Consider the following 13529-nt stretch of genomic DNA (forward strand, 5'->3'; position numbering starts at 1 on the left):
CACAGTTGCTGAAGTTGAACCAAAATGAGCTTGTAATCTGGCTTCTGCAACTTTGAACATGAAAAATCCAATGAGGAGAAGAAAAGCAAAGCCAAAGAGTCCATCCCAAAATCCGACAAACAAGCAAAATGAACAAAAAACATTGAATTCAATTCTTTCTGATTTTAGAAACTGCATTAAAGAAGGGGTGCACCGGTCCTGGAGATACTGCAATACCAGGTCAATGCGTGGAGTGGACAGAGCAAGCTCTTTTTCCATCTCCCTGTTCTAAAAATCCATTTAATATATGGTCCCCAGATAGGGGACGTATCAGATATTAAACTGATAAGAACAGATACTACACTTGATCTTAGCCAAAAGGCCGAGAAGCGATAACCAGAATTGGTTTCAAACTACGGAGCCACCCAAGGATCCTGAAAAGTCCATTTGTGAAGATGAGCTCCTGGACTCCCGTTAAGAAGACATGTTGTCAACCTCTAGATCCCTTACATGCCTGCACTTTTCGGCTTGCTGCTGCTGCAATCCACGCGTTTTAGATCTGCATAACTCCACCTCTTTAAACACAGCACCTTCACCCCCTGCTGTTCCCACCCGCCTCAACACCGTTGGAAGGGAGGAGAACCAATTAAGGCGGGGGGTGGGGTGGAACGAGCAGCTGTCTACCCTTAGCAGGAGGGCTCCTGATTACATACCTCTCCTGCTGCTGCTGCTGCTGGCTGTCCAGCAGCAGACTGAAGGTGGCTGCTGCTGTGCACAGGTATATAAAGGCTCAGAGCCTATTATGACACGCGCAGCCAGCGTTCCATTGCCACATTCCATCTACTGCAGGCAGGATACCTGGCTGGCTGAATGTGGCTGAGAAGCTCACAGAGACCGCCATAAGCAACAGTTTAACAGAATGCCACAGACTAATCAACCAAACTTTTTGGGTTGGGTTCTCTTTTATAGTCTGCAGGCATTAAATGAAAGAAGTCAGTGTTCCAGCAGAAGGAGACAACGTTTCAGAAAAGGCATTGTAGCAAACCAAAAAAGAAATTTTAAGCGCAGCAGAGTAACCAGCGCACATACCTGTTAGCTCAGGTGAGTTTAAAAGGCTGCTGTTGATAACAAGGGCATTTGCTAAATAGATGGTGTGTGTGCAACAATACACTGAAAGGTCAATTATATTGTGTAGCTTATCTCACCACCTGTAGTTATTTAGGTGAAAGCTCCAAAATGCTTGCCTAATATGTCTGTTTATCCAAAAGGAAGTAAAAAGGGAGAGCTAGAAAGATAGCATTGCATCACATTACATGGCAATGCAATGCACAGTTGCTGAAGTTGAACCAAAATGAGCTTGTAATCTGGCTTCTGCAACTTTGAACATGAAAAATCCAATGAGGAGAAGAAAAGCAAAGCCAAAGAGTCCATCCCAAAATCCGACAAACAAGCAAAATGAACAAAAAACATTGAATTCAATTCTTTCTGATTTTAGAAACTGCATTAAAGAAGGGGTGCACCGGTCCTGGAGATACTGCAATACCAGGTCAATGCGTGGAGTGGACAGAGCAAGCTCTTTTTCCATCTCCCTGTTCTAAAAATCCATTTAATATATGGTCCCCAGATAGGGGACGTATCAGATATTAAACTGATAAGAACAGATACTACACTTGATCTTAGCCAAAAGGCCGAGAAGCGATAACCAGAATTGGTTTCAAACTACGGAGCCACCCAAGGATCCTGAAAAGTCCATTTGTGGAGATGAGCTCCTGGACTCCCGTTAAGAAGACATGTTGTCAACCTCTAGATCCCTTACATGCCTGCACTTTTCGGCTTGCTGCTGCTGCAATCCACGCGTTTTAGATCTGCATAACTCCACCTCTTTAAACACAGCACCTTCACCCCCTGCTGTTCCCACCCGCCTCAACACCGTTGGAAGGGAGGAGAACCAATTAAGGCGGGGGGTGGGGTGGAACGAGCAGCTGTCTACCCTTAGCAGGAGGGCTCCTGATTACATACCTCTCCTGCTGCTGCTGCTGCTGGCTGTCCAGCAGCAGACTGAAGGTGGCTGCTGCTGTGCACAGGTATATAAAGGCTCAGAGCCTATTATGACACGCGCAGCCAGCGTTCCATTGCCACATTCCATCTACTGCAGGCAGGATACCTGGCTGGCTGAATGTCGCTGAGAAGCTCACAGAGACCGCCATAAGCAACAGTTTAACAGAATGCCACAGACTAATCAACCAAACTTTTTGGGTTGGGTTCTCTTTTATAGTCTGCAGGCATTAAATGAAAGAAGTCAGTGTTCCAGCAGAAGGAGACAACGTTTCAGAAAAGGCATTGTAGCAAACCAAAAAAGAAATTTTAAGCGCAGCAGAGTAACCAGCGCACATACCTGTTAGCTCAGGTGAGTTTAAAAGGCTGCTGTTGATAACAAGGGCATTTGCTAAATAGATGGTGTGTGTGCAACAATATACTGAAAGGTCAATTATATTGTGCAGCTTATCTCACCACCTGTAGTTATTTAGGTGAAAGCTCCAAAATGCTTGCCTAATATGTCTGTTTATCCAAAAGGAAGTAAAAAGGGAGAGCTAGAAAGATAGCATTGCATCACATTACATGGCAATGCAATGCACAGTTGCTGAAGTTGAACCAAAATGAGCTTGTAATCTGGCTTCTGCAACTTTGAACATGAAAAATCCAATGAGGAGAAGAAAAGCAAAGCCAAAGAGTCCATCCCAAAATCCGACAAACAAGCAAAATGAACAAAAAACATTGAATTCAATTCTTTCTGATTTTAGAAACTGCATTAAAGAAGGGGTGCACCGGTCCTGGAGATACTGCAATACCAGGTCAATGCGTGGAGTGGACAGAGCAAGCTCTTTTTCCATCTCCCTGTTCTAAAAATCCATTTAATATATGGTCCCCAGATAGGGGACGTATCAGATATTAAACTGATAAGAACAGATACTACACTTGATCTTAGCCAAAAGGCCGAGAAGCGATAACCAGAATTGGTTTCAAACTACGGAGCCACCCAAGGATCCTGAAAAGTCCATTTGTGGAGATGAGCTCCTGGACTCCCGTTAAGAAGACATGTTGTCAACCTCTAGATCCCTTACATGCCTGCACTTTTCGGCTTGCTGCTGCTGCAATCCACGCGTTTTAGATCTGCATAACTCCACCTCTTTAAACACAGCACCTTCACCCCCTGCTGTTCCCACCCGCCTCAACACCGTTGGAAGGGAGGAGAACCAATTAAGGCGGGGGGTGGGGTGGAACGAGCAGCTGTCTACCCTTAGCAGGAGGGCTCCTGATTACATACCTCTCCTGCTGCTGCTGCTGCTGGCTGTCCAGCAGCAGACTGAAGGTGGCTGCTGCTGTGCACAGGTATATAAAGGCTCAGAGCCTATTATGACACGCGCAGCCAGCGTTCCATTGCCACATTCCATCTACTGCAGGCAGGATACCTGGCTGGCTGAATGTCGCTGAGAAGCTCACAGAGACCGCCATAAGCAACAGTTTAACAGAATTCCACAGACTAATCAACCAAACTTTTTGGGTTGGGTTCTCTTTTATAGTCTGCAGGCATTAAATGAAAGAAGTCAGTGTTCCAGCAGAAGGAGACAACGTTTCAGAAAAGGCATTGTAGCAAACCAAAAAAGAAATTTTAAGCGCAGCAGAGTAACCAGCGCACATACCTGTTAGCTCAGGTGAGTTTAAAAGGCTGCTGTTGATAACAAGGGCATTTGCTAAATAGATGGTGTGTGTGCAACAATATACTGAAAGGTCAATTATATTGTGCAGCTTATCTCACCACCTGTAGTTATTTAGGTGAAAGCTCCAAAATGCTTGCCTAATATGTCTGTTTATCCAAAAGGAAGTAAAAAGGGAGAGCTAGAAAGATAGCATTGCATCACATTACATGGCAATGCAATGCACAGTTGCTGAAGTTGAACCAAAATGAGCTTGTAATCTGGCTTCTGCAACTTTGAACATGAAAAATCCAATGAGGAGAAGAAAAGCAAAGCCAAAGAGTCCATCCCAAAATCCGACAAACAAGCAAAATGAACAAAAAACATTGAATTCAATTCTTTCTGATTTTAGAAACTGCATTAAAGAAGGGGTGCACCGGTCCTGGAGATACTGCAATACCAGGTCAATGCGTGGAGTGGACAGAGCAAGCTCTTTTTCCATCTCCCTGTTCTAAAAATCCATTTAATATATGGTCCCCAGATAGGGGACGTATCAGATATTAAACTGATAAGAACAGATACTACACTTGATCTTAGCCAAAAGGCCGAGAAGCGATAACCAGAATTGGTTTCAAACTACGGAGCCACCCAAGGATCCTGAAAAGTCCATTTGTGGAGATGAGCTCCTGGACTCCCGTTAAGAAGACATGTTGTCAACCTCTAGATCCCTTACATGCCTGCACTTTTCGGCTTGCTGCTGCTGCAATCCACGCGTTTTAGATCTGCATAACTCCACCTCTTTAAACACAGCACCTTCACCCCCTGCTGTTCCCACCCGCCTCAACACCGTTGGAAGGGAGGAGAACCAATTAAGGCGGGGGGTGGGGTGGAACGAGCAGCTGTCTACCCTTAGCAGGAGGGCTCCTGATTACATACCTCTCCTGCTGCTGCTGCTGCTGGCTGTCCAGCAGCAGACTGAAGGTGGCTGCTGCTGTGCACAGGTATATAAAGGCTCAGAGCCTATTATGACACGCGCAGCCAGCGTTCCATTGCCACATTCCATCTACTGCAGGCAGGATACCTGGCTGGCTGAATGTCGCTGAGAAGCTCACAGAGACCGCCATAAGCAACAGTTTAACAGAATGCCACAGACTAATCAACCAAACTTTTTGGGTTGGGTTCTCTTTTATAGTCTGCAGGCATTAAATGAAAGAAGTCAGTGTTCCAGCAGAAGGAGACAACGTTTCAGAAAAGGCATTGTAGCAAACCAAAAAATAAATTTTAAGCGCAGCAGAGTAACCAGCGCACATACCTGTTAGCTCAGGTGAGTTTAAAAGGCTGCTGTTGATAACAAGGGCATTTGCTAAATAGATGGTGTGTGTGCAACAATATACTGAAAGGTCAATTATATTGTGCAGCTTATCTCACCACCTGTAGTTATTTAGGTGAAAGCTTCAAAATGCTTGCCTAATATGTCTGTTTATCCAAAAGGAAGTAAAAAGGGAGAGCTAGAAAGATAGCATTGCATCACATTACATGGCAATGCAATGCACAGTTACTGAAGTTGAACCAAAATGAGCTTGTAATCTGGCTTCTGCAACTTTGAACATGAAAAATCCAATGAGGAGAAGAAAAGCAAAGCCAAAGAGTCCATCCCAAAATCCGACAAACAAGCAAAATGAACAAAAAACATTGAATTCAATTCTTTCTGATTTTAGAAACTGCATTAAAGAAGGGGTGCACCGGTCCTGGAGATACTGCAATACCAGGTCAATGCGTGGAGTGGACAGAGCAAGCTCTTTTTCCATCTCCCTGTTCTAAAAATCCATTTAATATATGGTCCCCAGATAGGGGACGTATCAGATATTAAACTGATAAGAACAGATACTACACTTGATCTTAGCCAAAAGGCCGAGAAGCGATAACCAGAATTGGTTTCAAACTACGGAGCCACCCAAGGATCCTGAAAAGTCCATTTGTGGAGATGAGCTCCTGGACTCCCGTTAAGAAGACATGTTGTCAACCTCTAGATCCCTTACATGCCTGCACTTTTCGGCTTGCTGCTGCTGCAATCCACGCGTTTTAGATCTGCATAACTCCACCTCTTTAAACACAGCACCTTCACCCCCTGCTGTTCCCACCTGCCTCAACACCGTTGGAAGGGAGGAGAACCAATTAAGGCGGGGGGTGGGGTGGAACGAGCAGCTGTCTACCCTTAGCAGGAGGGCTCCTGATTACATACCTCTCCTGCTGCTGCTGCTGCTGGCTGTCCAGCAGCAGACTGAAGGTGGCTGCTGCTGTGCACAGGTATATAAAGGCTCAGAGCCTATTATGACACGCGCAGCCAGCGTTCCATTGCCACATTCCATCTACTGCAGGCAGAATACCTGGCTGGCTGAATGTCGCTGAGAAGCTCACAGAGACCGCCATAAGCAACAGTTTAACAGAATGCCACAGACTAATCAACCAAACTTTTTGGGTTGGGTTCTCTTTTATAGTCTGCAGGCATTAAATGAAAGAAGTCAGTGTTCCAGCAGAAGGAGACAACGTTTCAGAAAAGGCATTGTAGCAAACCAAAAAAGAAATTTTAAGCACAGCAGAGTAACCAGCGCACATACCTGTTAGCTCAGGTGAGTTTAAAAGGCTGCTGTTGATAACAAGGGCATTTGCTGAATAGATGGTGTGTGTGCAACAATATACTGAAAGGTCAATTATATTGTGCAGCTTATCTCACCACCTGTAGTTATTTAGGTGAAAGCTCCAAAATGCTTGCCTAATATGTCTGTTTATCCAAAAGGAAGTAAAAAGGGAGAGCTAGAAAGATAGCATTGCATCACATTACATGGCAATGCAATGCACAGTTGCTGAAGTTGAACCAAAATGAGCTTGTAATCTGGCTTCTGCAACTTTGAACATGAAAAATCCAATGAGGAGAAGAAAAGCAAAGCCAAAGAGTCCATCCCAAAATCCGACAAACAAGCAAAATGAACAAAAAACATTGAATTCAATTCTTTCTGATTTTAGAAACTGCATTAAAGAAGGGGTGCACCGGTCCTGGAGATACTGCAATACCAGGTCAATGCGTGGAGTGGACAGAGCAAGCTCTTTTTCCATCTCCCTGTTCTAAAAATCCATTAATATATGGTCCCCAGATAGGGGACGTATCAGATATTAAACTGATAAGAACAGATACTACAGTTGATCTTAGCCAAAAGGCCGAGAAGCGATAACCAGAATTGGTTTCAAACTACGGAGCCACCCAAGGATCCTGAAAAGTCCATTTGTGGAGATGAGCTCCTGGACTCCCGTTAAGAAGACATGTTGTCAACCTCTAGATCCCTTACATGCCTGCACTTTTCGGCTTGCTGCTGCTGCAATCCACGCGTTTTAGATCTGCATAACTCCACCTCTTTAAACACAGCACCTTCACCCCCTGCTGTTCCCACCCGCCTCAACACCGTTGGAAGGGAGGAGAACCAATTAAGGCGGGGGGTGGGGTGGAACGAGCAGCTGTCTACCCTTAGCAGGAGGGCTCCTGATTACATACCTCTCCTGCTGCTGCTGCTGCTGGCTGTCCAGCAGCAGACTGAAGGTGGCTGCTGCTGTGCACAGGTATATAAAGGCTCAGAGCCTATTATGACACGCGCAGCCAGCGTTCCATTGCCACATTCCATCTACTGCAGGCAGGATACCTGGCTGGCTGAATGTCGCTGAGAAGCTCACAGAGACCGCCATAAGCAACAGTTTAACAGAATGCCACAGACTAATCAACCAAACTTTTTGGGTTGGGTTCTCTTTTATAGTCTGCAGGCATTAAATGAAAGAAGTCAGTGTTCCAGCAGAAGGAGACAACGTTTCAGAAAAGGCATTGTAGCAAACCAAAAAAGAAATTTTAAGCGCAGCAGAGTAACCAGCGCACATACCTGTTAGCTCAGGTGAGTTTAAAAGGCTGCTGTTGATAACAAGGGCATTTGCTAAATAGATGGTGTGTGTGCAACAATATACTGAAAGGTCAATTATATTGTGCAGCTTATCTCACCACCTGTAGTTATTTAGGTGAAAGCTCCAAAATGCTTGCCTAATATGTCTGTTTATCCAAAAGGAAGTAAAAAGGGAGAGCTAGAAAGATAGCATTGCATCACATTACATGGCAATGCAATGCACAGTTGCTGAAGTTGAACCAAAATGAGCTTGTAATCTGGCTTCTGCAACTTTGAACATGAAAAATCCAATGAGGAGAAGAAAAGCAAAGCCAAAGAGTCCATCCCAAAATCCGACAAACAAGCAAAATGAACAAAAAACATTGAATTCAATTCTTTCTGATTTTAGAAACTGCATTAAAGAAGGGGTGCACCGGTCCTGGAGATACTGCAATACCAGGTCAATGCGTGGAGTGGACAGAGCAAGCTCTTTTTCCATCTCCCTGTTCTAAAAATCCATTTAATATATGGTCCCCAGATAGGGGACGTATCAGATATTAAACTGATAAGAACAGATACTACACTTGATCTTAGCCAAAAGGCCGAGAAGCGATAACCAGAATTGGTTTCAAACTACGGAGCCACCCAAGGATCCTGAAAAGTCCATTTGTGGAGTTGAGCTCCTGGACTCCCGTTAAGAAGACATGTTGTCAACCTCTAGATCCCTTACATGCCTGCACTTTTCGGCTTGCTGCTGCTGCAATCCACGCGTTTTAGATCTGCATAACTCCACCTCTTTAAACACAGCACCTTCACCCCCTGCTGTTCCCACCCGCCTCAACACCGTTGGAAGGGAGGAGAACCAATTAAGGCGGGGGGTGGGGTGGAACGAGCAGCTGTCTACCCTTAGCAGGAGGGCTCCTGATTACATACCTCTCCTGCTGCTGCTGCTGCTGGCTGTCCAGCAGCAGACTGAAGGTGGCTGCTGCTGTGCACAGGTATATAAAGGCTCAGAGCCTATTATGACACGCGCAGCCATCGTTCCATTGCCACATTCCATCTACTGCAGGCAGGATACCTGGCTGGCTGAATGTCGCTGAGAAGCTCACAGAGACCGCCATAAGCAACAGTTTAACAGAATGCCACAGACTAATCAACCAAACTTTTTGGGTTGGGTTCTCTTTTATAGTCTGCAGGCATTAAATGAAAGAAGTCAGTGTTCCAGCAGAAGGAGACAACGTTTCAGAAAAGGCATTGTAGCAAACCAAAAAAGAAATTTTAAGCGCAGCAGAGTAACCAGCGCACATACCTGTTAGCTCAGGTGAGTTTAAAAGGCTGCTGTTGATAACAAGGGCATTTGCTAAATAGATGGTGTGTGTGCAACAATATACTGAAAGGTCAATTATATTGTGCAGCTTATCTCACCACCTGTAGTTATTTAGGTGAAAGCTCCAAAATGCTTGCCTAATATGTCTGTTTATCCAAAAGGAAGTAAAAAGGGAGAGCTAGAAAGATAGCATTGCATCACATTACATGGCAATGCAATGCACAGTTGCTGAAGTTGAACCAAAATGAGCTTGTAATCTGGCTTCTGCAACTTTGAACATGAAAAATCCAATGAGGAGAAGAAAAGCAAAGCCAAAGAGTCCATCCCAAAATCCGACAAACAAGCAAAATGAACAAAAAACATTGAATTCAATTCTTTCTGATTTTAGAAACTGCATTAAAGAAGGGGTGCACCGGTCCTGGAGATACTGCAATACCAGGTCAATGCGTGGAGTGGACAGAGCAAGCTCTTTTTCCATCTCCCTGTTCTAAAAATCCATTTAATATATGGTCCCCAGATAGGGGACGTATCAGATATTAAACTGATAAGAACAGATTTTGCGTTTATATTTAAAATATCGTAGTCTTTATCTTTTCTTCAGAGCTTTAAAATAACATCTTCCATAGGTGATAGTTCCATATACTCAGGGCTCTTTTCTTTCCAAGCTTCTTCATATCCATTAGGTAGTACATATAAATTTCACTTAATGCCAGTCTTATACAATCCTTGACTTCTATATAGTCTCTTTTAAACAACAATATGTTTCTGGTCTTCCATAGAGCACTTTTAACACAACTCAAAGTGCACCATAAAACTCTCTCTTTTTCTTTCGTCATGTTTGGTAAAATCCCATATAAAACCACTTCATGGCTTAAAAAATTAAGACCAGATAAAAATTTTAAAAGCTCACCACAGTCTTTCCACACTTGCTGTGCAAAATCACAATTCCAAATAAGGTGCATAGTAGTCTCATCATTATTGCACTGATGCCTCGGGCAGGTTTGTATAGTGCTCAGTCTTCTTTTATACTGGAAATCACGAGTCGGTAAACATTCCTGCACAATCATCCAAGCTAAGTCTTTATGTTGATTCATCAGGTAAGGTGCATTTGTTAAATTCCATATTTTAGTGACTCTGCTATATGAATAATGGCTTATGGGCGTCAAAGTTTCTTTCTTTTTTAATTGCTGCAGCAGCTTCCTTGCATTCTTCAATGTCTCCATCTCAAAAGAATCTAGGCCATATAATCTGATAACTTTCTCCAGGATGGCATATTGTTGTGGAGGTGATAACAACACTGGGCTTGTTAAAGAAATGGATATCCACTTTCGCCTCCTAAAAATGTGGCCAGCTGCATATCTTAAAAAATGTGCCCAAGGGCTTGAAGCAAACATATATTTAAAACAGAGGCTAAAAAACTTGGAGTATAAAAACAGTTTGACGTTGGGAACATCCTTACCACCAAGGTGGTGCATCTTGTACATTGTTTCTCTCTTCACCTTTTCGAACTTAGAGTTCCACACAAATTCAAACAGCATTCTCTGTAATCTTCTCGCTGTAAGGTCACTTGGGGGATAAACATAACTGAGATATAACATGACAGGAAGCAGAAGGGCCTTAATAATTAAAACTTTACCTTCGATTGTTAATTTTCTTAATTTCCAAAAGTCAATCTTCTTTTGTATTTTGTCCCTTACTCCATCCCAGCTCTTCATTCCATCATTCTGTCGATCAAAAATCACGCCCAGAATTTTAATCTTCTCTGACTGCATCGGGAGATCAGGGATGGACACATCCGCCCAATTGCCACGGACAAAACAATCACATTTCTCAATGTTTAACTTAAAACCTGAGGCTTCACAAAAAAAATTGGTCGTTCTTATAGCTCTCCTGAGAGCGGCAGGTGATGAACAAAAAATAGTAATATCATCCATGTAGCCCATTACCTTCACATCTCTTCCATGTCCTCCAGGGATAGGGACACCTTTAATCACTTTATCCTCTCGTAGCATAGATAAAAGAGGCTCTATTGCACATATAAATAGCACTGGGGACAAAGGGCAGCCTTGCTTCACACCTGAATGCAAAAACACTTCATTAGACAAAAATCCATTGATTAAAATTTTACTAAAAGAGTTCTTATATAAAAGTGCCACTTGCTTGATAAAAATTTCAGGGAAGCCCATTTTTTTTAAAACCAACCATAAAAAACAATGAGAGACACGATCAAAAGCCTTTTGAAAATCCAACGATAAAATTGCTAAGTCTTGCTTCCTGGATTGCTGGTACCATATGACATCGCGGATGGTATTGAGATGCTCCGCAACTCCTCTTCCTGGCACCCCACATACCTGGTCTTCATAAATAACTTTGGATAAAACTTTTTTAAAACGGTTCACTAAAATTTTGGACATCAACTTGTAATCAACATTCAACAGTGTGATTGGTCTCCAGTTTGCCAGATGGGATTTGGCTCCTTTTTTAAAAATCAGGGAGACCAGACCACTTCTCCAAGATATAGGCAGGATATCACACTTAAAAGCTTCTTTGATTACTAAAAACAAGTCGGGTTTTAAAAAATTCCAAAATTCACGATAAAATTCAACAGGCAAACCGTCAGAACCAGGGGTTTTCCCATAGGAAAAACTTTTGATAGCAGCATCTACTTCCGACAAGGTGACTTCAGTGCATAACAATTCTTGGTCTTCGCGGCTCAGACTATTTTTTAATGAATTAAGGGCATCTTCAGTAAAAGACTGGTCTATAGTTTTCTCATTAAAAAGCTGCTGATAAAACTGGTGAGCTTGGTTGAGCATACCTTCAGTTGTAGTTTCACCCTCTAATTCTGTTATCATTTCCTTAGCAGCAACTACTTTTTTAAAAAAAAATCTTGAGCACTTTTCATTTTTCTCCATCACTTCAATTTTTGAGTTATAAATTATTTCCTTACCCTTCGACTCTATACTCTTTTTAATTTCTTTTTTTGTTGCTTCAATTAAATCGTCCATTTCAAGTCCCACATCTCTTAGTTGATAACAGGTCTGCAATTTAGTAATAAGCCTTTTATGCCAAGCGGACTTTTCTCTTGCATTGGCTATGCTGACCTTGATAAAAAAACTTTTTATCTTCATCTTGCTGTATTCCCACCATTCTAGCAGAGTTAAAAATTTTTGTTGTTTTGTTCTTAAATAATTAAAAAACGCTTTAAAATCTGTTCTTACCTTAGGATCTTGTAACAATGTTGTATTTAGCCTCCAAACTCCTCTTGCCTTGACAAGCCCAGGTAATTCTAACTCTGATAGCAACATCTTATGATCTGAAAAAATGTTTGGGATTAAGACAACAGATTTGACATTCACATATTGGGACATGAAAATAAAATCAATACGAGATTTAGAAGAAGAGTTCTCCCAAGTATAACCGGGATCATTACTACGGATCTCTTTCCAGGAGTCTCTAAGAAAAAAATCAGTTAACAAATCCTTTAGTTGTTTCTCTGTTTTGTCTTTTTTAGGAACGGTGGAACTCCCGCTTCTCCCTTCACCAGGCAAGACACAATTGAAATCCCCACAGAACATCAGAGGCGATGAACCAGGTAGGTAATATTGCACATCTTCAAACAACTGATGTCTCTCTTCCTTCACCGGAGAAGCATAAATGTTCAAAAGTCTAAAGTCCACACCTTTAAAACTAATATTTAAGAAAAGAGCACGTCCAGAAGAAATGTCCACAAAAGAGTTGATTTTAAAGTCATGCGACCTAAACAGCACTCCAATGCCAGAGGAACGATTTTCATTATCTCCGGACCAGATAGAGGGCCCATGAGGCCAATCTTTTCTTAAATCTGCATAATTCATATCAAAGTCAATGTTACATTCTTGCAAACAAAAGACATCACAGTCCACTGTTGACAGGTAGGAAAACAAAGCAGCCCTTCTTGTAGAGCCCCTTATACTCCTCACATTGAGCGAGGCTACTTTAATTGATGAGGTCATGATAGGTTAGTTCAGGTCACACTACTGTCAGAATCAGACATAAAGCCCACCGATGTTAACGGGCTCTGCACTTCTGAGTCCGAAAAAGAAATGTTTATAGGGTCTGAAGGCCTTGGCTCCTCAGGAGGGGCAGCGGGAGCCATTGGCTTGTATTGCAGAAGACTTGGTTTTAATGGACACTTCTTGGAAGTCTCCCTGGCCACATTCTCATCAGACCTATCATCTGTTTTCCTTTTCCTACGAGTTTCCAGCTCCATTGCTTCTTCCTCCGAGCTAAATGTCCCGATTTCAGCAGAGGGACTCCCCTCCACCACCATATCACCCGGATCAGAATCAGCAGCCCAGTCCTTAGATGAAGCTTCCCTCCTCTCAGGACGGACAGGTTTCTCAGCTGGAGGTTTCTGCATAGACGTGGGCTTATGCGCAGCAGGAATAGGAGAACTGGCAGGTTTTCCCTGTGCAGCAGGCACTGAAGTGCTTGTGGACCCGCCTACAGGGGGTTGTGTTCGCACAGTAGATACAGGAGCACCGGTGGGACCCCCCTTAGCAGCAGGAGCAGGAGGGTTGGTTGGCTTCCTCTGTGCAGCAGGTGCAGACGTACCACCTGATGTAC

At 43.1% G+C, this 13529-nt stretch overlaps 7 non-coding genes and 1 pseudogene across 7 annotated transcripts; all 8 read right to left on the bottom strand.

Moving 5' to 3' along the window:
- Positions 1-182: 182 nt before the first annotated feature.
- LOC141233829 (U2 spliceosomal RNA) lies at positions 183-373 on the bottom strand. The gene has a single exon (XR_012299858.1). It is a non-coding gene; the product is annotated as a U2 spliceosomal RNA (small nuclear RNA).
- Positions 374-1488: 1115 nt separating this feature from the next.
- LOC141233830 (U2 spliceosomal RNA) lies at positions 1489-1679 on the bottom strand. Its single transcript, XR_012299859.1, has one exon. It is a non-coding gene; the product is annotated as a U2 spliceosomal RNA (small nuclear RNA).
- Positions 1680-2794: 1115 nt separating this feature from the next.
- On the bottom strand, positions 2795-2985 carry LOC141233832 (U2 spliceosomal RNA). The gene has a single exon (XR_012299861.1). It is a non-coding gene; the product is annotated as a U2 spliceosomal RNA (small nuclear RNA).
- Positions 2986-4100: 1115 nt separating this feature from the next.
- On the bottom strand, positions 4101-4291 carry LOC141233833 (U2 spliceosomal RNA). Its single transcript, XR_012299862.1, has one exon. It is a non-coding gene; the product is annotated as a U2 spliceosomal RNA (small nuclear RNA).
- Positions 4292-5406: 1115 nt separating this feature from the next.
- Positions 5407-5597, bottom strand: LOC141233834 (U2 spliceosomal RNA). The gene has a single exon (XR_012299863.1). It is a non-coding gene; the product is annotated as a U2 spliceosomal RNA (small nuclear RNA).
- A 1115-nt stretch (positions 5598-6712) lies between these two features.
- Positions 6713-6902, bottom strand: LOC141234057 (U2 spliceosomal RNA). The gene has a single exon (XR_012300078.1). It is a non-coding gene; the product is annotated as a U2 spliceosomal RNA (small nuclear RNA).
- Positions 6903-8017: 1115 nt separating this feature from the next.
- On the bottom strand, positions 8018-8208 carry LOC141233835 (U2 spliceosomal RNA). Its single transcript, XR_012299864.1, has one exon. It is a non-coding gene; the product is annotated as a U2 spliceosomal RNA (small nuclear RNA).
- A 1115-nt stretch (positions 8209-9323) lies between these two features.
- On the bottom strand, positions 9324-9499 carry LOC141234074 (U2 spliceosomal RNA; annotated as a pseudogene).
- Positions 9500-13529: the final 4030 nt, after the last annotated feature.

This window comes from Phyllobates terribilis, unplaced genomic scaffold (genome assembly GCF_046119375.1).
Source record: "Phyllobates terribilis strain yellow unplaced genomic scaffold, ASM4611937v1 Scaffold_629__1_contigs__length_933511, whole genome shotgun sequence".
NCBI lineage: Eukaryota > Metazoa > Chordata > Amphibia > Anura > Dendrobatidae > Phyllobates > Phyllobates terribilis.